Here is a 14683-nt window from a genome sequence, read left to right on the forward strand (position 1 = left end):
CTTCAGCCTTTAGCTCAAACAGACGGTTGAACAATCTTCCACATGACAACCATCAGATATTGGAATGAAGTAATACAGATACCATATCATGGCATAGAAATTGAAAAAGACGTGAATTTAGAGCCCATGACTTTGAGGCTAACTGTCTTCTCTGCAATCTCTAGCACAGAGTTTAAATCTTCATTCAGCTGTTTTGAAGCCAATGCTTCTCTGTGAATAATACAAGTCTACTTTATTGAAGAGTTTATAGTTTTTAATCGAGCAGTAAGACCATTTTGTCGACCTACCATTGCTGCTGCTCCGTCTGTACACACAGATATGCACCACTCCCATGATAATCTGTGTTTCAAAATCTGTTCATTTAACAAGTTAAAAATGTCTTCCCCCGTTGTTTTACTGTCAAATTCTTTACAGCAGCATATTTGCTCACTTACTCCTTTTTCATCTTCGTCATCAATGTATCTGACAAACACCATTAATGGTGCGCAATTGGAAGTATCTGTTGATTTGTTAAGTTGTAAAGCGAACTGTTTCTTCTGAATAATTTTTTCAGTAATTTGTTTTATTATGTCTTCTGCCATCATGTCAATTCTTCTTCTTTTTGTATCATTCGAATGTGGGATATTTTTAATTTTGATGACTTCTTTTTCACTTAACATAATTTCAGCGATTCTGATAGAAGCTGGAATAACAAGCTTTTCAGCAATGGTATGTGGTTTCTTTGTTTTTGCTATCATTTGTGTGATTTCATAAGAAACTTGTAAAGCTTGTTGAGAGCTTTTTGCGTACACTTTCATAACAGCAATAGATCTATTGATACCTTCACGTTTTCTTGTAAAACATTCAGTTGATTTATCTTTTATTGTAGAATACTTTGTATTAAGATGTCGTTTCAACAGAGACGGTTTCATATAGTGGTTAGATAAAGTCTCACAGCAAATCACGCAAAGTGGAAAAGGGGGCACACTTCTGTTTGTAGTAAACCCAAATTTAAGATATTCAGAATTGTAACTGCGTGTTCTTCTGATCTCAGAAGAATTTCCACTTCCACCACTGGTGCATGGTTTTTTCACTACAGGCTTTCCCAGGCAAATATTTCTGACATGGTTTCCTGTGTACTACCTTCTTCCAAATCTGTAGTTTTATTCTTTGTTTTCACAAGAAATCAGTCCATTTTAAACCCTTCATTTGTAATTATAAAAAACTAAACTAAAACTGTATTCATAGTAATTTTATCACTTACTTCAGATAGCAACGAGCATTATATTCAACTGTTTATGTCTGTCCATTATGAATGCTAGCAGTTACTGACACTACCGTGTAGCGAGGCATACCAAAGATGAACAAAGTTTTCCAATAACATACCACTCAGTTGATTCCATACCTCCCTTGAATGTAATACAGCTGAGGGATTGAAGGAGTTTATGGATTCGACCAAGGTTTGCCAATTGATAACATACAAGTAGCTGAGCAGGTGATGAAATTTTGGGGTGTAAAAAGTACAAAAATAATACAGCTGTAAAACTTAGAACAAAAAATCAGTTTTCTTCAAATTTCAGTTGTATTGACGTACCCCTCCCCCAACTTCTCTTGCGTACCCCTAAGGATACACGTACCACTGGTTGAGAAACACTGCTCTAGACCAACTCTGTACCACCTGAAGATCCACCTACTCTGGGAAACCTTCCTGGTTAGAATTCCTTCAGGGCCACATTGTGCCTGTAGCATGGCACAAAATGCCACCGGTTCAGACAAAGATTGAAGACAATGTTTGTTTGTAACTATATAAATATTGCTTCGCACTTTCAGTACCTTCAATATCTAAAGGCACTGGAGCTCCAGTTTATTACAGCATATATAACAAAACATCTTCTCAATCTCTATTGTTGTGTTTACCATTTTTGTTTTTACTGGTTTCTAGCAGAATTACTATAAATTTGCTTTGCTAGGTGCATTATGGGAGCATATCACACTTGATTCTAAAATATTCTGGGAATAAATTACTTCTGTATATATTTGTTCCCATTAAGTTATCCACCCAAACTGAGAAATACTGGAGTAGGAAGCACTGCTAAAATATGTACAACTTCTGAAAAGCCAGGAACATTGTTACTGAAGTTTTTGCCAAGTTATCCAGGTTCCATGCATGACACACACATCATTCACATATCAGCATACAACCAGATGTTTAAGTTAAGATCATTCAATTCTGACTGGCCACTTGTTATATATGTTATATGACTATGGGATTAATTTATAATTGTTTATTTATGTTAAAAGCACATTTTTCAATAATGTGACTAAGCTACAAAATACAGCACAAGAAGATCTATTGAAAATTATAAACAATTGAATTAAAGGTCTTTTGAATCCTCAAAATAAGGGTGCGTTCCTGCAGAGCTCAGGAGATGTGGCCCAGCTCTCCTCATGGACAGTCAGTCATACAAAATTTGACATGTATATAGTAAAACAGTGAGGTGTTGGAGATCCCATTTTTTTCATGTGAGACAAAAATCTGTAAAATGACCACTTAATGGTAATTAGAGATCCTATTGCACTTTTTGTAGGAGCTGGGGTGACTGCCCTTGTCTTCCAGCCAAAATCCAGTAATAAGAATTTAATTATGTTGCATCTACTTAACGTTTTACAGTTCTTTCAATGAAAAACACATTCTTTGTTTCCTGTCCTAAGATACTCGGGGAGTACACCATCGACAGCTTAAGAGGAGAATGTGTAAATGTGGCCTTGGCTCTCTACTGATCCTGGGCTGGTTCCCTGAAAACAGCTGCATTATGTCACCTGCCAATGGCCTTAAGGGGCTGGTACAGCAGCTGGGAATCAGCAGAGAATAAGGAAGCCTGTCTGTCCTCCCTTTCTCAAGACATGCACCCATCCTGAAAGTAGGCAAAGGAGTGATTTAAATAGCCTGTGTACATTGTGGCAATCTCTCTGTGGCCATCTATGCTGGATTTATCCCTAATACCTGCGAGCAGTGCCTTACAAAACAACTGCACTGCATCCAGTGACCTGTATCCCTTCCTCTAAGCTATTGAATGGGGCTAATGGTGTAGTTAGAATATTTGCCACAATAGTGGCTGGATTTCAGTGGTGGGCAAAGTAATTCTTGTGGTGTTTGACTTCTGTAAAGCACTATTGGATAAGGCAATATATATCTTACTATATATTTTAGAACTATGTGTCTGTCTGTCTGTGAGTCCATTTGTTCAAGAACTCCACCCCTCTGAAGCTTTTCCTCCTAAACAGTAAGAGGCACCAAATTTGGTATGCAGCTTCCTCTCATCAAAACTTAAAGCAAGGTCTGGATTTGGTTGTGCCAGGACAATGGAATGTGTGTGGAATGCTATTGTCTCCCATCAAATGGAAAGAGAGGAGTGTGACAGCAGGGACAGTTATACAAAATGACTACCTGGGGGGCAAAAAGTGCTCCAGCCCCAGGGAGCAGTCATTGGTCAGCAGCATCCCCCGCCTGCTCCAGAGAGCAGCATCTCACCATTCCTGCCCGCCCCAGGGAGTAGCTGCTGACCATGTTGCGTAGCCTCTGAAGTGCCTGGGGAGCTGCTGCCACCCTAGACTGACCCTAGGGAGAAGCCAGCCCTTGCCGCCCTCAGGTAGAAGACAATGACTTCTCCCCCACACCTTCCAACCCTCTGTCCTGAGCCCTCACTCCCTGCTCTGACTCCTGCACTCCACATCCCCTGCCCTGAGCCCTTCCTCCTCTCAACCCTGACTCCTGAACCCCACATGCTCCTAGCCTCCTGCCCCAAGACCCCCACATCCCCAAACCCCTGCCCTGGCTCCTGCACCTCCCCCCCATGCCTCCTGCCCTGAAGGACCCAAGCAACATAGGTAAGTCTTTTAGCAGATTAATAAAAGTACTAAAGCAAACTGCTCTTGAAAAAGTAAATGGAAATTCTGTTCAGTAGCATAGGTAGATTGTTTTCTCTGATTTCCAGAGAAAGTAAAAAAGGAAAATTGAACCATAACGTTAAGGTGGTTGAATTTTTCTGCTTATATTTCCCCTTCATTCTCTGATTAACTGTATTTTAAAATGTAAACAATGTGGAATTTCCCTGCTATTTTTTATTTAGTCTAGTAAGAGAAAGGTAAATCCATGGCAATATATTAATGATTCAGGATCTCTGCATCTGATTCAGGATCTCTACCATCTTGTTCTTTTGCTCTGATTGCTTCCATTTCAGCTATTGCCTCTTCTGATTTATCCCTGTTTTTATCGACCTTTTCTGGCACTGTGTTCATCTGATATTTTTATTATTTATATGGTACTTTCTCACAAGTCTCAGTGTTTTACAGAATTAAAGGTGTATGGAATAGAGCAGAGGTGACTAAAGTTCTTCTGGAGATTTACAAGATTTAACTCTCTTGATAATTAATTTATATTCCTATGCTAATTCATCGGGACGAAGATGCTTCATTGTTTAATTCATAGCTTATGCTTGAGATGGCTGTTGTTCCAAAGGGTGGAGGAAAATTGACGACTGACTAGAAGGAGCAGACATCTCAAACTGAAGGTAAGCAGTTGCTTGACAAAAAACAGAAAGGGACACAGGATCAGATGTGCACATTCTCTCTGGTGGTACTAGCTAAATGGGGAGCTGCTGTTCCCTCTCACTCGGCACCTAAGTTGTCAGCCCAATTATTGGTGTTATATGTCTGGCAAGTGCAGAGTGATTTGTTTTGGCTGCTGACTGGGATTCTTCTGGAGGCTGCATAGCTTGGGATCTACAAGAATCTTTCTTTGTAGAAATAAAACTGTCTGGCCGCAAAGTTCCAGATCCAAACTCATAGCAATAATTACGTTAAATCCTCCTGTTGTTTTTCATAATTATAAGTTTATGCAGCCATATTGATTCTGGCAGGACATGGAGGCTGTTCCTGGGAAGCTCAGTTCTAGATTCTGGTGAGATTCTTGATGATGTGCCAAGAGATCCTAGGGCCTGATCCAAAAAACTTTTCATGTGAATGGGAGTCTGCCTAATGATTACAGTGGCCTCTGCATCAGAGCCCTAGAGTCTACTCTCTCTCCCCTCCCCTCCCCCCCGCAGAAGTTATGGGCAGATGAAGCACATTGGACTCCAGTCTGGCATTGGACTGGATGGTTTCCAACAATTAGCTGCACTTCTCAGGCTAACTGCGATTACTGTTGCTAATAGTTTTTATACTTCAGTCAAGGCCACCCTTACAACATTATGGGGCCCTACGCAACTGAGGGTCACCTCCTGCTTCTGCCAGGGTCCAGGTGCTTCCCTTCTTCCCACCCCTCCATGTGGATCCTGCCAGAGGCCTAGGGCTTCCCTCCTTCCTCCACTCTTGGCTCTGAACAGGAGCTTGGGCTTTCCTCCTGCCCTCTCTCTGCATGGCTCCTGCTGGAGACTTTGGGCTTCCCTCTTGTCCCTCCTCTCCCTGTAGCTTACTGGGACTCAAGGGCTTTCCTGGGCTGGAGTGGAGCTGCAGCAGCAGCAGCTGTTCTCTGCCTCCAGTCTGGCAGCAGGGAGCCCTCATTAGCTGGCTCCTGTTGGCCGTGAGCATGTGGAGAAGGGAGCAGGGAGAAGCTCTGCAGCAGCCATGGGCATACAAGCACACATGGCTGTGTAGGGGCATCTGAAATTTTGGTGCCCCAAATTTTCAGGTGCTCTATGCAGCTGGGTATTTCATGTATGCCTAGGGTCAGCCCTGACTTCAGCAGCACTTGGCATCTTCAGCCCCATTGTGCAAAGTGCTCTATACACACGTAACAAAAAAGACTGCCCAGCCCCAAACCGTCTCCTCTCAACTGCCTACCTTAAGTGAGGACTGTAGGATCTGCACTTCAGGTCTGAAACCTGTTACCCCTTCATTAGCCTCTCTAAGAACTGTACCTAGAAAGTCAGGTGATCTGGTGTGTAAGCAGGGACTGAAGGACTTCTTGCAATGCAGCTAGCTGAAGTTGTTTAGCCCTGCAAGATAATTAACCATTGACATGTAAATACAGCTCATTCTGGGATGGGGAAGGAAGCCAGGGTGTGGTTATGTAAATCCAATTCAGCCAGGGCTGATGAAGGATTGGTTGTTAGAATGGAATGTGGTGTATTGTAATTAATTTGACTGTTGTGGGGTCACAAACCATGTTACCCCTAAATGTAGGAACTGTAAAATATGACACCAGTGTTTGCCGGAGAGACACCATCATTGTAAGGGGTCTCAGATAAACACACCTCCCCTTCCAGAGTTGAGTGAACCGAGTTGGGGAGGGAAAGGGCTAGAGCCATCCTGCTTCATGTCTGCCAGGTGAAAGCTGTAAGACTGGTTCAACCTGTCTCTTTTCTCCCCTGTTCTAAGGATAGATCTAAAGCAGACTCCATCAAGAGTCTTTTTGCTATTCCAGTGGAAGCTGGAATCTTTTGCCAGCCTAAGTGGTGGCTAAAGAGTTGAAATCACTAAGAGCTGAAGTCACTGGTTTGGCCTGGAGCCAGACCCAATGCGGCCAGCAGAGCGGCTGGTGGGAGTGACCAGTAGGAGAAGTAGCAGGTGGACAGCAGGGCGGCTGGCAAGGAGCAGTGGCAGGCAGCCAGCAGAGCAGCTGGTGGGAGCGACTGGTGGGTGGCTGGTAGGAGAAGCAGCAAGTGGCCAACAGGGTTGCTGGCAGGAGTAACCAGCCAGCAGGGGCAGCCTGCAGGTGGCCTGGTATCAGGCTCAATGAGGAGAGGGATCAGGGTGATGTGTCTGGGTCTGCACTGACTGGACAGAGCTATAAGTGGGGTGTTTGTAGTAGGGTTGGACTGAAGACCTCTAGGCAAAAGACTTTGCCCTGCAGACCCTGGGGATGGTACCTTGCTCACAGATTTCTTTCGTGTTATGGGTTTTCACTGTTTATGTGTGGTCCTGATGCTTGCCTACCGTGATTAAACATACTGTTTCTATCTCTGACTCAGTGCTTGTGAGAGGGGAAGAATTGCCTCTAAAGGTGCCCAATGGGTAGGTTGGAATTTTCCTAGTTTACTGGGTGGTGGCTCAAGCCAGTTTTAGTCACTTGCTGAAGGAACTCCCCTAGACATTGAACCTGGCCCTTCTGGTTGCCGACTGGTACCGGCAGAAGGGTTACAGGTGTAAATGAGCATTAGATGGCAATCTGTCAAGCAAATTACTTAGCTACCAAAGGTGGTAATTTGTAATTTGATGGACATTTAAATGACCTGCCTCTTAATCTGAGAGTTAGACATCAGAAAGAATGGCCCAAATTCTACTTTTAGTTAGTCATTTCAAATCCATTGAAATTGATTCTGTTGCTTTGGTATATAAGAGAAGAGAATGTGTATGTTATATATTTTGCCACTTATAATATATATAATGGATGATTTTTCTGCTTACCTTCTCTTGGTTTCTTTTCAAAGTGCAGTGTAGAATTCATGGAAACTGCATTTGAATTATGCTGTGCTCTCGGGACAGCAAACTTATTCCAGGTCCATTCCATTTCTCAGTAGGAAATAAAAAATTCAAAAGCCCTCAAATTCTACACAAAGTATGTTTGCATTTTGTTCGAGTAGGGATCCAGAGAGAGGAAGCTGTGTGTGTGTGTAGTTAGGTGTGGTCATGGCATGACATTGCAGGGAGAAAAAAAGCACTTTTTTAGAGTTCAGGGGGAGCGGCAACAAAAAAGTAAAATAGGGCTCTGTAAGGTATTGGCATCCTTTTGTGCTGGTTGTTGTTTCAGTGCTCTGTGGTAGACTCAGGGTACATTTACACAGAAGGGCTGAAGTCGAATTAAGCTATGCAACTTCAGCTATATCAAATGCCTAGCTGAAGTTGAAAAAGATTAATTTGGCTTTTGATGCTGCCTACACAGCAGGAAGTCGAAGGAAGAGCTTCCCTTACTCCTTGTGAAATGAGGGTTACCATGAGTTGGAGTTAGAAGTCCTCCAGCTCGACATTATTTCGAAATAAAGGCTTTTAGTGTAGATGCACACTATGTTATTTTGGAATAATAATGATGCTGTGTAGACATAACCTCTGTCCAGAGGTATTGGAACATTTGTGATTTTGCGAATATGTTTTGGAGCTTTTCACTGCTCAGTGATCAATCTGAGTCTGGCACAAGTTGGTAGTCACACAACTTACCATATAAAGCTGATAAATACGCCATGGAAATTACAGAGTTACTTTGGGTTACTTTCTAGAGGGGAAGTAACTTAATGAACTAGTTCAAGTAAGCTACTGTGTAGTTACGTTAGTTATGCTATTGAAGTTGTTCACCAGAATAAGGTTTTATAGGATTGGGCTCTTTGTTTCTGTTGTCTTTGGGTGGCCTCTGTCCATGGTGCCAGTTGATTTATTCTTTTATCCACTGTCTGTGCATTTTGGGTAGGTAACACAGCACAGGACTGGAAATGTTGAATAATTTCAGATATGGCATTTGAAGAATTTGACAGTTACAGTTAACTGATTTTTCTCAGACAATAAAAGTGAACAATCTGATGTTCAAACAAAGGCATCTTAAAAGTATTTGTCTAATGCCACATGTGCAGAGAAGGGTCTGAGCCCCCAAACCGTATAGTCTAAATACATAATCTGCAGAGCAAAGATGGGGGAAGGAATGCAACAAAACCAAAATGAGTGAGTGGTGAAACAGATCACGTGTCTTGTTCAGCCTATGAGTCTGATAGGTCTTTATTCTGTTTTTTGCTCTTTATAGAATAGTTATCACATATTTGAGGGAAGGATTAGGCTAAAGGAGTTATAGAATCATAGAATCATAGAATAATAGGACTGGAAGGGACCTCAAGAGGTCATCGAGTCCAGCCCCCCGCCCTCAAGGCAGGACCAAGCTCCACCTACACCATCCCTGACAGATGTCTATCTAACCTGTTCTTAAATATCTCCAGAGAGGGAGATTCCACCACCTCCCTTGGAAATTTATTCCAATATTTGACCACCCTGACAGTTAGGAATTTTTTAATTTAATGTTAATGTTAAACGGGAGTTAATGTTAAACGGGAAGGAAATGCATTTCAAATTCCTAATGCCATTTTTCTGTAGAAAATAAAATGTGAACTGGCAGCAGTTGTATCTTTTTATTATAAACTTCTCTAGAAAATATTTATTAAAACTGAACTAGATTTAAAAACACAAGGTAAAGTATTTTAACAAGAAATCCCTTTAGATGGCTTCTCTTTCTTTTCCATGAAAGAAAGCAAATCTGTACAAACTGCGTTCTAGCTCCATCTATAGGAAGCAAGGGTGCACACAATTAAAAAAAACAAAAACAAAAAACAAACAACACACCCAAAACAAAACAAAAAAGGAGTCTGGTGGTACTTTAAAGACTAACACATTTTTCAAGTCAGCAGACATATACAAGGCTACACAGCTAGCTGCAATCTATTTTGCATCCTCTTCTTTGGAAGTTTGAAGTCGATGCCTGAACTCTTCAGTTCTCTCTCACTCTAAATCTTCCTCAAGCTAAAAAGAAGGAAAAGAAAGAGCCATAAGAAGGAAGATAACAAACTTCTGCATTGTGTTCAAATAAGTTGTTTTATATTGTTAAAACATAAGGAACAATACATTCTGATATAAAAAAACCTCTACTGAAATGAACGTTATGGTTTTCAATGATATCAGTAAGCTGTAAGGGAGCTAAGAGCCTCTTGATTTTAGGAACTGAACACTTACTCTAACCTGTTTCCCCTCTCAGTTTATTTTCTTCAGATTTTGAGGGAAATGCATTCAAATGGTAGCCAACTGAAACCAGGCTGGGTCTCAGCTCCATTGCAATACACACATTTTCTCAGAAATTGTCACCCCTGAGATTGAAAATTATTAAAATTAAATGTTCTGGAGGTCTTTCACACTGCCAGATTTTTTTGTAGCCTGAATGCCCCTGCTTTGGCTGATTGGGGCCATGCCAGTGATATGCAGGATATATAAAGACTAGTCTGAAAGGGTGCAGCTATAACTAACTGTAATGGCAAACCCTCCTAGAGCTAGTGCAATATGTGCTGTCTGCTTCCAACCTCTAAGGGCACATCTACCCCACAGGGCTAAAACTGAAATAAGCTACGCAACTTGAGCTATGTCAATTTGCGTAGCTTAAGTCAAAATTGAGTAGCTTATTTCAGCATTTGGCACTGTCTACACTGCAGGAAGTCCAAGGAAGAGCACTTTTCCTTCAACTTCCCTTAATCCTCATAAAATGAGAGTTACAGTAGTTGGAGTAAAAAGTCCTCCAACTCAACATTATTTTGACATTATGTTGAAATTACTGCTTGTAGTTAGACACAGGCTATGTTACTTCAGAATAACATGAGTTATTCCGAAATAACACTGCTGTGTAGAGGTACCCTAAGATAGTAATAAATAAATAAATAAATAAAATCCCTTTTTTTACTTTCTACAACTAATTATAAAATGTCATGAAAACCACACAGTTTAAGCTTATCTTTTTCTTTAGTATTCCTTTGTCATTTCCTATAGAACAGCTTTAGTATTTTAGCTTTTGGGAAGGAATTCAAAGTAGGGAGATCTTTTGCTTTGCCAGTGCAATCTGGCACCACATTGTCATGAACTCTGATCCTTCAATATATTGTAATTTTATACCTAGTGTTCAGGAATTGCCCTCTGGTGAGTAAGGTGAAAGCATTTCTTTTCTTAGGAACCTTAATTCTTGGTCTTTTAAAAAGTAGCCCCAATGTGCCAAATAAGATGATAAGACAGAATATAGTCCACAAAGGACTTGGCTAACTTATTATTCTTAGAACCTTTCAAAGTTCTCTGACCACAATTAACTGTATTTGTGATGGTGAAAGCTGAATGATGGTTCAGAGCTTGAAAGACTAGTGACATTCACTTAACTGTGCTGACCTTTCCTTTATTTTATTTTGCATATATTATGGATTGGATATCCTTTTATTTCTCCCAAATTAGCTTTGCATGTTACCTTGAAAATTGACCAGATATCTTTTGCTTTAGTAATAAATTTTATAATCTAAGAAAGTTAAATCAAGCTTGAATTAGCAATTTTATTTTTATCATTCAAGGAACAGAGTTTTATTAAATAAAGAGCAGCTTTGAGGGCAACTACAGTACAAGAAACATATGCAAGCTAGTTCATACTAAAGAACTTTAATAGAAAAACTATGTCAAATTAATACTCTGTAAAGTATCAAACTTTAGTTAGACTAAACTTCAGTTTACTTCTAAAGGCCAGTTTGTACCTTAGCTTTTCATGCATGCATTTTCCATGAATATGGAACCTGCTTCTGCAATCCTAACTCACACGAGTAGTCTTTATATGATGGCCATCATGATGACCACATGGTACACTACAGAATGGACTTTGGGTGTTCAGAGACAAAGCATGAGCTGTTACAGCTTGAGGTAAAGCTGCTTAATTGGGGCTGTAATACTCATATTTGGAATGGATTGGCACAGATTGGGTCTATAGCATATACTTACCAGGAGGGTCACTGAAATGAGGAGAAGGTGGATTGAAGTAATAATGGCAAACAAATGCATTGCTTCCATCATAGACAGATTTTACAGTTTTGTTCCACAGAGAAAGCATCTCTATTATAAAAATTGGTCCAGAACCACTGATCACCAGTGGGTTACACTAGCTGTTTTTAGTGGTGACCCAAGTCATATATAGTCCATGGAGAGCTATAATGTGGCCTGAGGGCACTCTTATATTCAAGGTTCAGGTGCTCCATGACAAAGAGATATAAATTCTGTAATAAGACCTGGTATTCCATAGCACACAAGCTATGACAGCTTTTTTAAATAAATATTTAAAAAATATATATATTTTTATGTATCTGAATATGAAAACAGTATCTTTTCTTATTTAACTTAATATTTAATTCAGTTTTATATTGCTCTTACATCTTGAATTATCATGTACTGCATAATTTTATATGAAAGGGCATAATTGTATAATAGCATTGCCTGGGAGAAGCTTGAGTTATTGATAACTAGGGATACACTTAAGGCTTTTGGTTCCCAAGAAGATGAGAAAAACACATTTTGGTGGCTGTTAAAATGAGTAGCAGGGAAATCATTAATGTTGACGCTGAAATTCACACTGCTAATTTTGAATTTAATCCTGCCATCAGCTGACATTTTTTTTAAAAACCAGAAAATTAATCTCTTCTCTAATCAATTATTTTAGTTTGAATAAAAATGGTATAAATGTAATCCATTCTGATTACAGCTTAAAAACTGTAAACTTGTAAATCTCTGTGGTCTAGACTGCAGGCTTCTTTCGGAAGATGCTTTTCTTGAAGAGATCTTCCAAAAAAACTTCTTCCAAAAGAGCGTGTCCACACTGCCAAAGCACATCAAAAAAGCAATTTGATTTTTTGAAAGATAGTGTCCACACTGAATGGACACTAGCTCACATTTAAATTGTGATTTCTATGGACAGAGTGTCCACCAGGGCACTTGTGCTTTTTCCTCTTTCCTCATCTTCCAAATGAACTCCCTCTTCCCCGTTCACGCACGCCTTTTTCCAAAAGAGCTCTTTTGGAAAAAGGCTTCTTCCTCGTAGAAAGAAGATTACCAATGCCAAAAAAATCCCTCTGATCTTTCGATTTTCTTTCGAAAGAATGCTATTGCAGTGTGGAAGTAATTTAAGTTTTTTCGGAAAAACAGCTGTTTTTCCAAAAAACCTCTCTATTGTAGACATACCCTGTGAGAGTCCCATTTAGGCAAGGAACTATAAAAAGCTTTAATGAGCTGAAAGCCAGTTTAGTATATGAGAACAAAAACAATTTAGAAACAGTTTAATGTGCATATATTGATAGGAAAAGGTAAAATGATAACATCAAACAGGTGAAGGTGTTTAATACTTGATTGCTTCAGCTGTCACTAAAAATGTTAATGTTGACCAGATACTCAACACAATTAGTATCAACAAGAGGAAAGAACACAAGCCAAAACAGAGAGAGAACAAGTTATAGATATTTAAATAAGTTAGATTATTCATATTGGCAGGACTTGATGCAATTCATCCTAGGGATACTTAAGAAAGTACCTGAAGCAATCTTGGAACCATTAGCTATTATCTTCAAGAATTGTGGAGAATGAGTAAGGTCTCAGAGGACTGGAGAAGGGAAAATATAATACCTTTCTTTAAAAAGGGGAACAATGGGGGTCTGGGGAATTATAGATGAGTAATCTTAACTTTGATACCTGGAAAGATACTGCAACAAATTATTATTCAGTTTGAAAATGCCTCAAGGATAATAGACTTGTATAGAATAAATAGCACATATTTGTCACGAACAAATCTTGCCAAAGTACTTCACTTGAAAAATCAATTGCATGACAATAAATGGGAGTGGGCGGTGGTATTGCTGAAAAAAACCTGGGGATTATAGCAGATCACAAATTGAATATGAGTCAGCTTGCAGTTGCAAAAAGGCTAATACTATCCTGGGGTGTACTAACAGGAGTTTTGTATGCAAGACATGGGAGATAATTGTCACATTCTATATGGCACAGGTGAGGCCTCAAATGGACTATGATGTCCAATTCTGGGTGCCACATTTTGGGAAATGTGGATAAATTGTTGAGTCCAGAGGAGAGTTACAAAAAGGATGAAAGGCATAGAAAAGTTGACCCTTGAGGGAAGACTGAAAGAACTTGGCATGTTTAGTCCTGAAAAGAAAAGACTAGTTAAATTCTGGAGCAGGCTTCCAAGGGAGGTTGTAGAATCCCTATCACAGGAGGTTTTTAAGAAAGGGTTGGACAAACTCATGTCAGGGATGGTCTAGGTTTACTTGGTCCTGCCTTAGTGCAGGGGTTGGACTTCACCTCTTGAGCTCCCTTCAAGCCCTATATTTCCATGATTGATAAAAGTCTTTGATATAGTGCAAATCTTCAAGAGCTAAAATTAATGAATGAAGTCATTTACTCATATTAAATGCATTAATAGGCGAAAATAAATGCTTGAGGAGGAAAGCAAGGGGATTTAATACTTGTTTTACGGCCCAATATCAATCATGTTAAACTGATTCTAAGCCTATGAACATAAATGAAGTAAAAAAAGTCTAACGCCCCATAAATAAATATATTTGTACAATTTAATTAAATGCTTAGATCGGAACCAGTAGGCTAAATCAGTCAGATGTAAGTGTGGTATCTATACTATTTGCACGTCCATATGGGGTTCAGTAATACTGAGCAATCCATCTTCAGTGTAAATTCTTGAGATGGAGGATGACATCAAAGCTGCAAACTATTTCAAAGATTCAATAACACAGATTGATTTCTTATTATTATTCAGATCTGGGGGTTTATTTAACTGACAAATTGGATGTTATTTCCTAGTTAACTATATCTTTCAAAGACTGATCATCATCCAACCTTGAAATAAATGTTACCTGATTAAAGTAGTAAAGGTTAAAACATTTAAAACACATGCTGTAGATCTCAAAAATCAAGTCAAGATGTGTGAGGGTAAGAATTATTAGAGGATTTATGAAATCTGCCCTGAACAAATTAATTCATCAGTTTAGCCAAAGGTCTGTCAATGAATTCAAGAACTTTTCAAAAAAGGAACATCTGTTGCATATTTAAAGGTTCTGTTTATATGTGAATGTAGTGGATTATTCTTTCTGAGAAAGGATACACAGTTTACATGAATGTATTTAGAAGTTAATTTGGAATTGCT

This window comes from Pelodiscus sinensis, chromosome 6, assembly GCF_052426305.1.
Source record: "Pelodiscus sinensis isolate ZL-2025 chromosome 6, ASM5242630v1, whole genome shotgun sequence".
NCBI classification, from domain to species: Eukaryota; Metazoa; Chordata; order Testudines; family Trionychidae; genus Pelodiscus; species Pelodiscus sinensis.